Raw genomic sequence first — 16642 nt, forward strand, 5'->3', positions numbered from 1 at the left:
GTATTGGATTTCTTCCTTACCTAATGTTCTTCTCTGTATTCTCCACACGAGACCCAGTTCAAATGCCACCACCTCTCTGAAGGCTGCCCCGATTACCCATGCAAATTTTAAATCTCCCTTTTTTGGGCGTCCTTATGGCCCTTTGCTTGTTCCCATATCATATGTATCATAATGCACAGTCATCATTTATTTATTTTTTCTGTCTCTTCTGCCAGAAAATGAGACAGAAATAGATAACACTATTTCTATGTCAAAGGATGGAACATGAGCATTCAGACAAAGGTAGATCTCAATTATTTTTAATGAAAAGAGAATTGCACATATTTCCTGTGGGCAACATGATTAAAAATATTCCTAGGATAAATTAGTCTACGAAAGCAGAGAGAATGCCATGTAGAAATGTGGATTCCAATAGCATTAGACAAGGTTAGAAATTGAGAACAACCATATTCAGAAAATAAATCTGGGTCTAACTCTTAATACAAACCTCTTGTTCTTTTGATCTATTTTTGACTTAAGCTGGGTAGACTCTTGGCTCTACAAGCATATGCATTCACAGTGTTTGTTGGAACTGGGCCAAAAGGTATCACATTGAGTTCAGATGATTGGAAGGACAGATTTGTAACGTCAGCATCTCAAGATGACTGCCAAGTACATTCACATCAATTTGCAAAGCCACCATTCCGAGTAGAGATGTCATCTTGAGCATCTGTTCTTGAAGCTCCAAAATTGCTGTAAAACAAAACAAACACACACAAGGGTTGAAATGTCATAGGCTGAAAAGTCAAATAGACCTTTGCTGGCAAAGAAGAAGGATGTTTCTATTCCTAACGCCCAGTGAATGTGGTCAGGGTTGGCCTTCAAGCTGCATAATTAAGAACATAAACTGGCCTCAGAGTTGCTATGAGAAAGTTCCTACGAGAGTCCTTGTGGTTGGACAGGCGGGCCTGGTTGAAGGGATGAAAACCCAGTTCTCTGTTTCACACCCCTTGAGTTAGTGCTTCAGATTCTAAGATCCACCCAGGTGTTTATGTTATAGGTAGATTGGCACTAGCCGGGCAGGAGAGGACTCTCCACCCACCCATTAGAAATGTCTGGTGATGGTTCAGCAATTATCGCATTGCCTCTCCAAAAGTGATAAATCGGCAGCCTTAAAAGGGGACTCAAACATATCATGTGACCCTCACCTCGCTATGGCCCCTCCTATTACTCTCAGAAGCTGCTGTCATGGAGACTGGTGGACAGAGGGCTGTATCACAGGGACAGAGGGGCGGGGACTAGCCAGAGAGGCAGCCAGGGGCAGGGAGACAAATCTGACTGGAGGATACAGCTGTCAGTCAACCTCCCTCCAGGGCAGGAGGGCTTCATTCTAAGTCATCTCATGCTGGACAAATAAAGTGTCCACTCCTCAGACTGTCACTGTAAACAAAGCAATGTTCTGCTGAGTGAGAACAAGAGAGGCAGGGGAACCTGTCATTCCTATGACATCCCGGGAGGACTGTTGACCCATTTTCTCATGCTCAGATGCCTCCATTTATAGGATTAAAGTGCAGGAGGTATTTCTTTAGCTTTTTCCAAAGTGAGTATAGAAATCAGCATCATCATTGCCGGACACAGTGGCTCACGCCTGTAATCCCAGCACTTTAGGAGGTCGAGGTAGGTGGATCACCTGAGGTCAGGAGTTTGAGACCAGCCTGACCAACATGGAGAAACGCTATCTCTACTAAAAATACAGAATTAGCTTGGTGTGGCAGTGCACACCTGTAATCTCAGCTACTCGGGAGGCTGAAGCAGGAGAATAGCTTGAACCTGGGAGGCAGAGGTTGCAGTGAGCCGAGATTGCCCTATTGCACTCCAGCCCGGGCAACAAGAATAAAACTCTGTCTCAAAAAAAAAAAAAAAAAAAGAAAAGAAAGGAAAGGAAAGGACAAGTAATTGAACTTTTTTCTTTTTTTTTTTTCTTTTCTTTTCTTTTTTTTTTTTTTTTTTTTTTTTTGAGCTGGCGGCGTCTAGGTCTTGTTGCCCAGGCTGGAATGCGGTGGCGCGATTCTGGCTCACTGCAACCTCCACCTTCCAGGTTCCAGCAATTCTCCTGCCTCAGCTTCCCGAATTGCTGGGATTATAGGCATGTACCGCCACACCCAGCTAATTTTTGTATTTTTAGTAGAGACTGGGTTTCACCATGTTGGCCAGGCTGGTCTCGAACTCCTGACCTCAAGTGATTCACCCGCCTTGGCCTCCGAAAGTGGCGGGATTACAGGCGTGAGCCACCGCACCTGGCCTTGAACCTTCTTTTTAAAGCAGCAACTGCTTGCAATAAATGCCTTGAAGATATGCATTCACCTGTGCCTGAGTAGAAGCGAGCACAGTGTCTTGCAATTCCTCTTTACCTGCTTGCATTTGCATGAGCAAATGGGTATTCAGCCTAGAAATGCAGCCCTCGCCTTGGGAAGAAGTCTGGGCTCATCTGGGACCTCAGGGACTCTTAAAAGGCTGAAACATCAAATGACCCTATGAAGGGAACCTGCTGAGCCGGGGCTAGCACATACTCTTTCCTACTGGGCTCATTAGAGTGCCAGTTAGATGGAATATATTAGCACCTCTGAGAACCCTCTTCCTGTGCAATGACACAGTGAGAAAAATGTCTTGTCTCCTACTCCCAACATGTGTGCTAGTGTGGCAGGGGCAGGAAGGGAAGGAGGGGCTTTTGCTTCTGTTCATGTAAAAGATGAAGGATGCTTTTCATGCCCTTCTTTCTAGCAGTGCAGGAGAGTAAGTGACCACTAGGAAGGGTGGACAGCAGGTGCATACAAAGCTACCCAGCCCTGCCCCTAGCTCAGGACTCACCTCACCCCCAGAGAATACCATCACAGGAGCAAGAGGGTAAAGTTCCGAGATTTAAGGTTTTTAGGCTCAGAGGAGCACCAACTACTGGTCTTGCTTGATTTAGTAGACTTGGCTGGAAACCTTGGCTCTATCAATTTTTGTTGTTGCTGTTGTTGTTAAATGACCTTGAGGCCCATAAGCTGAATCTATTTGAGTCTCCGTGTTCTTCTCTACAAAACGCCATTTCTTGCAGCATCATTGGGAAGATTGAATAAATGGGACACCAGAAATGTGTAAGTGCTACACAGGATCCTATATGACTTCTTGTTAACTTTCAAAAGATGGGACTGTGATGGCTATTGTTGACTTGGCTCAGACCAATGATGATGATGCTGATTTCTTTTTTTTTTTCTTTTTCCCTTTTTTTTTGGTTTAGTGGAGCTTGGTTGATGGTACAGGCTGCTGTGCCAACTCTGGGCTACACCTGGTTAATTCTTTTTATTTTTATCTCATAGAGACAAATCTCGCTATGTTGCCCAGGCTGGTCTCTAACTCCTAGGCTCAAGCAATCCTCCTCCCTTGGCCTCTCAAAGTGCTGAGACTAGAGGCATGAGCCATCACACCCAGCCCTCCCTGTTGTTTTTACCTGAAGAGGCTTCTGTTTTGTGAACTACACCCTGACTAATGCAGTTGCCACTAACATGGAAACGATCTCTACATTTCCTGAGCATCCAGGGCTAGTTAATTTCCACGTGTTACCAGTGAATCTTGCGTATTATCCTTCAAATGTACATTACACATGATCCGATTCCTCTGCTATATAAATGATATCTTTTTGCTGCCCTTGTCACTAAGTAGTCTATGAAGAGACACTCTTAACACCCTGTAAATACACTTCTCATCAGAACTCCCCATTCAGTCACCACCAGATATAATATCCATTGATGATTCTTGCCTGGTCCTGTCTTTACTATGGAGGTAATAAAATAGTGATTTTATTGTTCCTGCATTCCTTCCACGTTGGCTCCTGGCCCCTTGGCATTCCCCTGTAAGCAAGAGCCATCTTTTGGAGTTTTAAAACTTCAGTTTGCTGCCCCCACTTCATTCCTAGTGAGTCAGAACCTTTGGCCATGAAGACTGGATTTTGTATTTTTTGAATTCTCAATGCAATCATGCTCCGCTCTCAAAATATCCTTTTTCCTTAAAGAGGTATTGGGGAACTTGTCCCCACTCTGCTTACAATGCGGGTGAGCTATTCACAGCCACCAAGTGGCAAAGATGCCAATTTTATTTCTATTTTGATTTTTTGTACTGAAAAACTTAACTTTATTCAACTTTTGGATTGTTACCAAAAACTGTTTGGGTATGAAATAAGACATGGCTAGCTGGGCGCAGTGGCTCACGCCTGTAATCCCAGCACTTTGGGAGGCCAAGGCGGGCGGCTCACCTGAGGTCAGGCGTTTAAGACCAGCCTGGCCAACATGGAGAAACCCTGTCTCTACTAAAAATACAAAAATTAGCCAGGCATGGTGGCGCATGCCTGTAATCCCAGCCACTTGGGAGGCTGAGGCAGGAGAATTGTCTGAACCCAGGAGGGGAAGTTGGCAGTGAGCTGAGATCGTGCCACTGCACTCCAGCCTGGGTGACAGAGTGAGACTCTGTCTCAAAAAAGAAAAAAAAAGGACATGGCTGAAGTGGTGTTGTTTTGTTTGCTTTTTTTTTTAATTTAAAATTTTTTATTTCCATAAGTTATTGGGGAGCAGGTGGTGTTTGGTTACATGAGTAAGTTCTTAAATGGTGATTTGTGAGATTTTGGTGCACTCATCACCTGAGCAGTGTACACTACAATCAATTTGTAGACTTTTATCCTTCACTCCCTTCCCATCCTTTCCCCCTGAGTCCCCAAAGTCCATTGTGTCATTTGTGTGCCTTTGCATCCTCATAGCTTAGCTCCCACTTATGAGTGAGAACGTACGATGTTTGATTTTCCACTCCTGAGTTACTTCACTTAGAATAATAGTCTCCAATCTCATCCAGGTTGCTGCGAATGCCATTAATTCATTCCTTTTTATGACTGAGTAGTATTCCATCATATATATACATATATATACACACATACACACACACACACACACACACACATATATATATACACATACACACCACAGTTTCTTTATCCGTATTTGGATTGGTCCCACAGTTTTGCAATTGCGAATTGTGCTGCTATAAACGTGTATGTAAGTATCTTTTTTGTATAATGACTTCTTTTTCTCTGGGTAGATACTCAGTAGCAGGATTGCTGAATAGAACGGCAGTTCTACTTTTAGCTCTTTAAGGAATCTCCATACTGTTTTCCATACAGGTTTTGCTAGTGTACATTCCCACCTGTGGTTTATATGTGTTCCCTGCTCACCGCATCTATGCCAACAAAAGATGGCAATTTTGTAACTAGGTAGAAGACGTAAGGCAAGCTCTTCAGCATCATCCTATGCTTATTTTGCATTCTGTGGATATCAGTGTATCTTATTTGTCCTTCTTGTTAACCTTTAAATTATAGCTAAGAGGAGAAACGTTTTAATCTCTTCTCTCCTCTGCCTCTCTCCTCATCTCTCCTCTTTCTCTGCCTCTCTGTCTCTATCCATCTATCTTTCTCTCTTTTTCTTAACCCCATATCCTTAGAAAACCCACCTATGTTCTCCAAAGAATCACCAACAAGGTGCTGCCACTTATAAAGGGATCTACTAACTGCTTATTTTATAGGTGAGCACATATCTATTTCTACAAGAGACTTTATAAACTAAGGTGCTATCAATTCTTTGCTCCATTTTTAGGATGCTGCTGTCCTGTGGTGGGCCTTCTTAGGCACGCTACATCTCACAGGTTAATTAACAATGTGTGCAAATGCCTTATGACATTTGGCTAATAACGCCGTGGTCCTTTTATTAACTCGGGACACAAGATATGCCAGCGTAACAATTGGCTATGGCTATGAACTGACCACAAATTTAGAGCTATTGGTTTGTCTTTAGTGTCTTGATATTCTTGAAATTCTTGGTTACTCGAGTAAGTTCTTTAGTGGTGATCTGTGAGATTTTGGTGCACCCAGCACCCGAGCAGTAGACACTACACCCAATTTGTAGACTTTTATCTGAAATTCTTGTGTATTCCAGATTTGAACCTTAAGTATTCTCAGGAAGTGACGTTTCTTTTGTTGTTTGTATTTTCGTTCTTTTTCTAGTACCCAATACTTGTAGCTATCTGCTCAGGGTTATTCTCTAGTAACACTGATGATAATTTGAGATGTACCTTTAATATAGATGCAAGACGGGGATCTTCATAAAGAAATCACTTATTAGTGTCAAGAAGAAACAGCAGGAAATGTGTGCATTTTCTTCAAAACTCATAGGGAAAAATTATATTTATCTCTGAATATCTCTGAATTATATTTATCTCTGAATATCTCTGGTTTTGAAAAGTGGGATTCTACAGCTAATGTGGGATTCTGAACACCACTTTCTCATTTGCTACATTTCTACTGTGCATCGAATGACATTCTCAGTGCTGGAAATACAGACATTCATAAGGTTCAGTTGTTCCCCAACCATCTCACAATGGAGGCAGGAGAGTCAGAGCAGCAAATGTATAATTAAAACAAATATGAAATGTACCATGCCTGAATCAACTTAGACTGAGGAAGTTGGGGAAGGCGTCCTCGAAGGAGTGAGGTATGAGATAGACTTGGCCCATTATGGGCTTGGCAGTGTTCATTGACTGAATGCATGAGCATATGAAGGGCCCACACAGAACAGATTTTCATCAGCTAGAAAAGTGGAACCAACGACAGCAGACAGAAGAACTATCGTGTCCCAACGCATCAGAAGAGAACATGTCTTTTCTAAACTGGAGCATCAGCGCATCCTTTTCAAATCATTTTTCCTGCTGTTTTTGAATTGGAATGTGCAATCCTGGAGCTTATGGGCTTCAAAGTAAATCATATGGCAACTGTGAAGGCAGAATGCCTTTCTCATTGCTTATGTCAAAGGCTTTGGAGGGTCTCCCTGGGAGTGCATTGAGAGGAAGATGAGGGAAGGCCATTAGGTGAGGCAAGGATGACTTCCTGCAGCCAGTGCTCAGAGCTAATGAGGTCAGGGCGGTGGGTTCCTCCACCAGCAAATCTATTACCTGGCTCTGCGTGGGCCTCGAAAGGCAGCCCTTATGCCCACCTGCTGCCCTGCAAGCCTGTCAACATGGAAGGTGATAAGGACCAGGGAGGGCAGGGCCTTTGCTGTTGCCAATGACAGCGGCAAAGAAAAGAAGTCCTGCTATGACACCATTGTTCAGAGACAGGACAGTTTTTCCATCCCATTAGTACCTATTCATCAGTCACTCATTCATTCATGGAATATTTACCTACATCCTGGAGGTAAAAGAGTTCAGGTGTCTGCATTCTCATGGGGAAGTCAGGGGAGGGAACAGATTATCACCACAAAGTGTGCTAAGAGCTGCAAAATGCACAAGGGCTGTGAGGCCAGGCTCTGCCCACGATGTGAAAGCTGGAGAAACTCCATGGAGAAGGTGCTATACAAGTGATAGCCAAGTTAAAAAGAAATGATTTAAGCAGCCAGTGAGTGTAAGGGAGTCCTTGGTAGGGTCTTCCTTTCAATTAAAAGCAGTCCCCAAATCATTTTCTTTTCTAACAAAGAGCAGCCTGTAAAATTCAGCTGCAGACATAGAAAGGCAAGTTAGAAGCTTGCACGGGTGAATCCTAGCAGCTATGCCAATAGGAAAGGGGCTACCTGGGAAGTAGGCATGTCCAACACGGCGGCTCCATCTTCCCACCTCCTTGCCAACCACGTGTGCAGTCGGGAGCAGACAACATGGCACCCAGCAGGCAAACACTGCATTTGCATAATAAGATTAGGGCAGGTGTCTAGCGCCCTCGTTCTCTATGTAAACATCACACCTGGTCCAAATAATCTGTGGCAATATGTAAATCAGACATCGACTCCTCAAGCCTGTTTATAAAATCCGGTGCACACTACTGCGGGCAGGGAGCCCCACTCGGGCCCCTCTCTCATGCAAGAGAGAGAGCTATTCTCTTTTCTCTTTCTTTCTTTCTTTCTTTCTTTTTTTTTTTTGGAGATGGAGTTTTGCTCTTGTTGCTCAGGCTGGAGTGCAGTGGTGCTATCTCACTGCAAGCTCTGCCACCCAGGTTCAAGTGATTCTCCTGCCTCAGCCTCCTGAGTAGCTGGGATTACTGGCTCCAGCCACCAGTGGCCTGGTTAACTTTTTGTATTTTTAGTAGAGATGTGGTTTTATCATGTTGGCCAGGCTGGTGTTGAACTCCTGACCTCAGGTGATCCACCCCCCTCAGCCTCCCAAAGTGCAGGGATTACAGGAGTGAGCCACCACGCCCAGCTTTTTCTTTCTTTTGCCTATTAAATCTCCACTCCTAAACCCACTTCTTGTGTGTCTATGCACTCAAATCCTTGGTGTGAGACAACGAACACTGGGTATTTACCCCAGACAACGACACCACTTCACCAGGTAAAAAGTGAACTGCTGTTATGAGTTCACAGTTATGCATTCACAGTTGAGAATGGAGTTTCTGTTTGTGTGTGTTTTCTGCTAACAAAAGGTGAAATTTTAAAAAATAAAATAAAACCCGCCTACGTTTTAGTCTATGGCTTTTGATGTCAAGTCTGAGCCATGAGAGAGTCAAAACATTTTCTTTTTTAATGAGGATTTCATTTGAGGATGATGAGGGCAGAGATAAAAGGTACATTTTGAAAATAGGCAGCAGGAGCATTTGACATTTCACTAATAAGGTAGAGTAGTATGCATTCTGCATGCATGCTTTTGTTTTAAGTTAGTTCAACTTTTATTCAGCAGGGGCCTGGGTGATCAGCATCAAGGAGCTGATTTTCAAATAAAGGTTATGAAAAATGGTAAGGCCCTGGAGATGCTTCACATGGATTTCCAAAGCCAAGAGACTGTCAGCTGTAGCCATGAATTCAGTTTCAGGGTTCTGGGGACAAGCTTGCTTATTATTTTTTTTTTTCCAAGTAAAACTGGGAGTAGCTTTTTAAATATTTTCTCAGCTAAAGTGGTTCAAGTCACTGGTAAGATCTTATTTGCCCACCAAGTCCTGGTGACCAGCTAAAAAAATGTGAAAAACAGATTAAAGACAGCTCTGGTTTCTCTGTTTATGGAGTCTCAGAAAACTAGGATCAGTTTTCTTGCCAACTAAATCAAAAAGGTATCTGAGCTAACTTACTCAAATGTTTTAAAACGTGTCCCACACTAAAACTTAACAGCTTGCTCCCTTCATCAGCACTTGCTCTTGTCTTGCTTAGTTGGTGCAAGTGCCTACTTGCCCAGCGAGAGACCACTGAGTTACATGTGGCCTCATCAGACATGTTCTGTAACCAAGTCTAGGTGAAATCCACTCTGTATGCTTCCAGGACATCTACCCACTCTTCCGAAGAAGTTACTGCAGCTACCTAAGATTCACGAACTTTAGTTTTTCTCCTCTAAGCCATTTTTCACACTGCTCTATCACAAGGATCCTTTGTAAAAACCATCCTGACCTTGAAGATTGCATCAGTTCACCTTTGTCTAGGGTAAAGAGTCAAAGATCCTCTTCACAGCATATGAGACCTTTCCCGGTTTGGCAGCAGCCCACCTCTCTAGCTTCATCTTTTACACCCCTCCCCCAACTCTTGCATTGTTTGCTGTAGTTAAAAGAACTTGCTTCTTTCTCCTCTGTCACATCTCTGGTTCTCAACACACATTGTTTTTTATAAGTAGAATGCTTTCTCCATGCTTTCTCCATCCTTCTTTTCCTACAATGCGTGCCCCACACTCAGGGACAGGACTGGGGCAAGACAAGGGAGGCACCAACTACAAGATGGAAGCAGGTCCTCATTGCCAAAGTCATGAAAATACCACAGAGCAAATACTTCCTTTATTTGGTACCCCTTTATTTGACCCTCAATTGGCTCACTCTAATCCCAGCCCCATTCATCCCTTTCATTTCTCAATCCAGCTTTGTGCTTCCTTCTGAGGACTCTGTTTCTATGATTTAAGGCAGAGATAGTAATATCCTCTCTTTCAGCTTTCTAAGCTATCTGAGAAAATAATTTTCTCAGATGTATTCCAATCATATTCTGTGTACAAATGATATGGTTTGGCTGCGTCCCCACCCAAATCTCATCTTGAATTGTAATAATCCCTAAAAGGCAGAGCCAGGCAGAGATAATTGAATCATGGAGGGGGGTGATTTCCCCCATACTGTTCTTGAGTTAGTGAATAAATCTCATGCGATCTGATGGTTTTATAAAGAGGAGATCCCCTGTACAAGCTCTTTTGCCTGCTGCCATGTAAGACGTGACTTTTCTCCTTGTTTGCCTTCCACTATAATTGTGGGGCTTCCCCAGCCATGTGGAATTGTGAGTCAACTAAGCTTCTTTCCTTTATAAATTACCCAGTCTTGGGTATGTCTTTATTAGCAGTGTGAGAACAGACTAATACAATAACTGTGTTCTAATATATATACAGTTCAATGCATCAGACATTTATGGAGGATGTACCATGTTTTATGAATAAATACAGAGTATTGTAGCCATTTTGATTTTACTTGCAAAACCTCCCAAGACAGTTTTCTTGAATTGAGTGCAGAGCCAGTTCTGGTCAATATATCATATCTGCACTGGTGTACATGGATTAATCAGCTGGCATTCTACTCGTTCTCTGTATCTGTGACAGTAAATAGTTGTAGACTCCATTGCTGTCTGTCCGTTTCACAAAAATCTGAGATTCATGGAAGATCCTAAGACATAAACCAGCTAATTTGGCAAGTTTCTAAAAACACATTATTTCATTCCAAAGAGTAAGGAGATATGAGAAAATCAATTATTTGGGTGATGATTTATCAAGATTAGGAGATAATTTCCCTTTTTAGTCATGCACATTATTAATTGTGTCAAATTCCCTTAAACATCAGCGATTAACAGAGATCTACTTGAAATCTATCCTGCTTTTGTTTCTGTGTATATCAATAGTCAGTGTTTCCATGATGTGAGAAGGAGGTGGTCAATATTCTTATACATAGACCCACAGTGATACAGATTGCATAAATAATCTGGGAAAAAGATAAAGAATTCTTCTAAGGAGAACAGCCAAGGGGGAACTTCTGTTGGTTGAGAGCACACCGGGCCCTACTAATATGTCACGTGGAAATTAGAGGGCACAACGTTTTCATGAACAATATCCATCAATTACAGAGGATTGAAGCCAACCCTTTATATTATTTCTGGTGTATGAGTTTGCAGAGATTTCTTATGGTTGAAGGAAGTGGGTCAGGAATTAGTAACAAACTCATTCAATAGATGTATCTTACTTCAATTGATATTATTGATGATTTGGAAAATAATTCATTTGCTAATTGTGTTCATCCTGTCTCTTGCCTGTAAAGAATAGAAACCAACAAATGGTGATTTCCCTTTTTTGATTGCTCAAATAACTGAAAAGATAGAGTGTGTATGGCTTCAGGCGTGCTTGGATCCAGTGGTTAAAATGATGACATCAAGTATGTTCACGTTTTCCAATTCTCTTTTTTTCTGTGTTGTCTTCATTATCAAACAGACAAAGGCAACCAGCAGATTTAGGTTTACATCATATTAGCTTGGAAACATGTGAGAAAATAACTTATTTTTCTCAATATTCCAGCAAAAATATTTGCTATAATTCACATTAGTACACTGTCATTCACATACCTGTTTCTTATTCAGCCACTATAGATAGGGGGAGACTGTGCTCTAAATACCCAGATCTGGGTTATCTGCCCAGTTTTGAAGCCAGGAGTGGGACCTGACCCAGAAATACACTGTTATGAACAGAGAATGTGAGAGAATAGTTTCTTAACTGGTTTCCTATAATGATGAAAATATTTGCTAATGCCATTTGGTGCATTTTTTCCAAGATAGTGTGTTCATTCATTTGTTGACTAATTCATGCAACCTTCTTTTATTCAGTCTGACATTCTTTGCTTTTTCATCTGTTTATTTATATTTAATGTACTTACTGATATATGGTGGTATTTAGGCCCACCATTTTACTAATTATTTCATATCTGTTCCATTTGTTTTTTGTTCCTCTGTTCATTCTTTCTGCATTCTTTTGAATTAATCAAATATTCTTAAGATTCTATTTTAATTCATTCATTAGACTTTTAATATATTATTTTCCATATTAAATTTTTGGTGGTTGTTCTAAGGATTATAATATGTCTCATTTTTGTTATCTACTTAGATTTAATATTGTGCCACTGTGGAGGAAAAGTTAAGTATTAAATTTGAACTCAATTGAACATGGACACAAACAGTGGTCACCAAGTCCCAGAACAGGTTTTGTGAGCCCCTTGAGGCATTCATCCAGCACTGTTTCAAAGAAATCTCTATTTCAACCTATTCTGATACGTTAGTTATTGAAAAACAATAGAAAATTGCAAAAGCAAGTTGACCTTTTTGTGTTCCTTGAGCTCAGTCGCAAAGGGCCCTCGTGACTGGGCCTTATACCAAACAACTCATTACAAAAGGAGCTAAGGCCCCAGACCACACCAAAGTTTCATGAGACCTCTCCTCATCTGTGCATGGACAGGTGGCCGACCACTGGAGCCCAGGCTATAGCTTCCCGATGATGAATCCTCCATAGTCTGGTGAGTGTATATGTGTATACACACGTGTGTGTGTGTATATATATATGTGTGTGTGTGTATATGTGTGTGTGTGTGTGTGTATATACATCTTTTACCTTCTCCCCTACCCATTACAATTTGTTTATTATATCATTTGCTTATTATATGATTTGCTTATTATATTTGCATTGCCATTTACATGGGATAAAGGTTGTTTACCCATAAAGGTATTGTGTGTGTGTCTTTTATTCTCCCCTTGTGAGTTTCCCACACAGAACAGCCACTTTATATGAAATGTAAGAATCATGCAACAGTACAGTATAACTTAATTTACTCCTTTCCTTTATTTCTGTATTTTTGTTGTCAAATATTTTATATCTGCATACTTTATAAACCCAGAAGAGTGTTAACAGTTTTGCACTACATTGCCATATGCCTTTAAATAATTTTTTAAAAGACCAGGTACAGTGGCTCACACCTATAATCCCAGCACTTTGGGAGGCTGAGGCGGGTGGATCATGAGGTCAGGAGATCGAGACCACCCTGGCTAACACAGTGAAACCCCGTCTCTACTAAAAATATAAAAACTTAGCTGGGCATGAGGGCGGGCACCTATAGTCCCAGCTACTCAGGAGACTGAGGCAGGAGAATGGCGTGAACCCGGGAGGCGGAGCTTGTAGCGAGCTGATATTGCACCACTGCACTCCAGCCTGGGTGACAAAGTGAGATCTGTCAAAAAAAAAAAGAAAGGAATAATGAAAGAATTTTTTAAAAAACGATTGACTTCTCTATTTACCCATATACACTCAATTCTTATTATTCACAGGAACATTCTATAAAGTCATTGTGAAAACTGAATTAGCAAATACTAAACAGTTGGTTCTAGAGGAAATACAGGGTTAGGTTCCTATGAGACTCTGGTGACAAAATCTTCATCAACTGATCAGTACTTAATTTTGTTTTATGTGTGTTTGTATTTATAGACGTCTCAGTTATGTTGGTTCATTCACAGTGATCCCATGACCAACAAGTCACACCTGAATGAAGCTTATGTAACACATGTATTTTCTCCATAAGGCACATCACAGCCATCTGCCCTCACAGAAAGCCCTTTTGTGTTTTGTTTGGGGACAATTTAAACAGCAAAATTACCAAAGGAAGCACAAAAGTGTAAAAAATACAGTGCTAAATAGAACACAAAGGGGTCACTTTTGTATAGCATGAAAGTTGACAGAAGAAGGCAGAGTGTTGCCTTGTTCAACCTCAGTTGGGAACATGGACATGAAACAACTCAAATATTTTGAGTTGCACATATGCGAAAATGCCTACAAAAGCACCACAAGTGTCGATTTTGAAGTTACAAATAAACTTTAGTGAGCAGACAAATTCACAAATATGGAATCTACAAATAATGAGGATTGACTGTACAGTTATCCCACGGTATCTGTGGGAAATTGGTTTCGGTATCCCCCTTGGATACCAAAATCTACACACCAAGTCTCTTATATGAAATAGCATAGCATAAAATATGCATATAACATGCACACGTACTCTCATATACTTTAAGATATTTCTAGATTACTTACAATACCTGATACCATATAAATACTATGTAAATGGTTGTTACACTATATTTTATTGTTATTTTTAACTTTTTAAAAATATTTTTGATCCATGGTTATTCAAATTCAAGTCTTCAGAACCTGTGGATACGAAGGGTCAACTGTATTTACTATTTCTGGTGCTTTTCATTTCTTTCTATAGATCTGAGTTCCTATCTGGTTTCATTTACTTTCAACCCAAATAAATGTCTTTAGCATTTTATTTAATTCAGGTGTGCTGGCAATGACTTTTTTCCAATTTTATTAATCCGGAGTGTCTTTGTTTTGTTTTCATATATGAAGGATAGTTTTGCTAGATGTAGAATTCTGGGTAGACAATTTCTTTGTCTCCTTAATTGTTCCAAAAGAGAAGTCAGTCATAAATAGTATCACTATTCCCCTGTGCTATATATTATATCATTTATCTCTGGTTGCATTCAAGACAGTTTCTTTAGCTTTGGTTTCCAGCAGTGCAACTATGAGAATATACTTATGATTTTCTTTGAATTTATCTTGTTTGAGGCTATCTGAGTTTTTTTTTGGATATGTAAGCTGATGTTTTTTGCCAAATTTTGTGAAGTTCACAGTTGCTTCTTTAAACATTTTTTTTTCTGGATTATTTTTTATTTTTTATTTTTTTGATGGAGTCTCACTCTATGGCCCAAGCTGGAGTGCAGTGGCATGATCTCAGCTTACTGCAAACTCTGCCTCCCAGGTTCATGCCATTCTCCTCCTCAGCCTCCTGAGTAGTTGGGACTACCAGTGCATGCCACCACACTGCTGGATCTTTATCTCTACTCTCTGCTGCTGAGACTCCAATTATACATATATTAAAGTATTTGATATTGTCTCATATGTTTCTGAAAATATGTTCAATTTTCTTTCATCTTTTGTTCTCCTTCAAGTTCACAGTGACTTTCTTTTATTGTATCTAATCTGCTATTCAGCCCATCAAACGACATTTTTATTTTAAACATTATTTTATTTTAAACATTTTTAAGTTCCAGGATTTAAATTCGACTTTTTAATAGTTTCTATTCTCTATTGATATTCCTTTTCTGTTTACTAATGATAATCCTGCTTTACTTTACATCCTTGGTCATATATTCACTTCCTGCTTGAAAGTCCTTATTTTTTAACTACAACTTTGAAGTTGTCTTTGGTCTTTATCCATTGACTGATTTTATTTTGACTACAGATCACATTTAACTGTTCTTTCCATGTCCAATAATGGTTTATTGTGTACTGAACGTTGTGGATGTTATGCTGCAGAAACACAAGATACTATTACCCTCTTTGGGTGAGTAGTTTCTTGCTCTAGTGAGTGATTTAGTTGCTGGATAACTATCTTCACCATGTGGATGCTTTTATAAATTATTTATTAATGTGGGTCTATTTCCATTCTTCTTTTAGTCTTAGGCTAAATCCTTGTTTCTGGGAAACAATCTTTGCAAATAAGGATAGCTCTGTTTAAAATAAATGAAAAGTCCAAGGCATTTATCAAAATCCTGTAACTTGATAGGATTCAAACTCCAAATTCTATCTCCCCTCAAGTAAGTCACAGCTAAGATCTCTGCTCAAGTCTTTCAACTTTCCAGCTATTGAACTTTGCTGAATATCTTGGTATCTCCCTCTGCATATGCATAATTCAAATGTCACTCAAGGACTTCAGGGAAATGTATATGCAGATTTGGGAATTTTCCTTTCTGTGGCTCCCACATTTTTTGAATCATCTTCTAAAATTTCCAGCAGTCTGGAATACTCAAATTCTGACACTTCAGAACAACAAGGCCATGTATTTCTTGGCCTGAGTTCTAGGCAATCTGCACTAAGCATACTGGGGAAGCCTTCAAGGAAAAAGCTATAAAAGCATAGATCTCACCTTGTAGAGCTTCTTTCATTCAAGGGTTGAATTAATTCCAAGTTCTGCATATGCCTTGTGATTGTTCTCCAGTGCCGTCAGAGAGGTTGATCTTTGTTCTGAGGGATTTTTTGGTCTCAACTTTTTCATTGTTATCTGCATGCAGTTTAATTAAATATAAACTGCTTTGCAATTACTGGAATTGAAAGTCTCATTCATTCTGTCTTTAATTGATTTATCTAACAAGTGACTTCCAATCTATGATTTGAACCTGTCAGTGGTGATATGGGCAGCCTATGAAGAAATGAAACCTATGAGAAATATTTGAAGAGAACAAATTAGATGGCCAGAAAAACAAATCTCTATAGATGGGTTTCCTGGCAGGAAAACAAATTAAGTAGAAAATAATGAGGGTGAGAACAAAGATTTCCTCTTAATGAAGTAGGCTAAGGTTAGATAGTATATGAGCAGTTGTTCTCAGGAAGAGTCAAATAATTCTGCATAACTCTGGAGTGACCAGTGAGTTCTTGTGAGGTTTAAGTTTGATGAACATTTGTAAATTTGTTTGTTGTTCTATTTTGTTTTTATGCTGTAATGTAGAAAAAATAGAGATGTAGAATAACAAAATCAAGCATAGTTTGGTGATTTAATTTTCTC

Source organism: Macaca nemestrina, chromosome 4, assembly GCF_043159975.1.
Source record: "Macaca nemestrina isolate mMacNem1 chromosome 4, mMacNem.hap1, whole genome shotgun sequence".
Classification (NCBI taxonomy): Eukaryota; Metazoa; Chordata; class Mammalia; order Primates; family Cercopithecidae; genus Macaca; species Macaca nemestrina.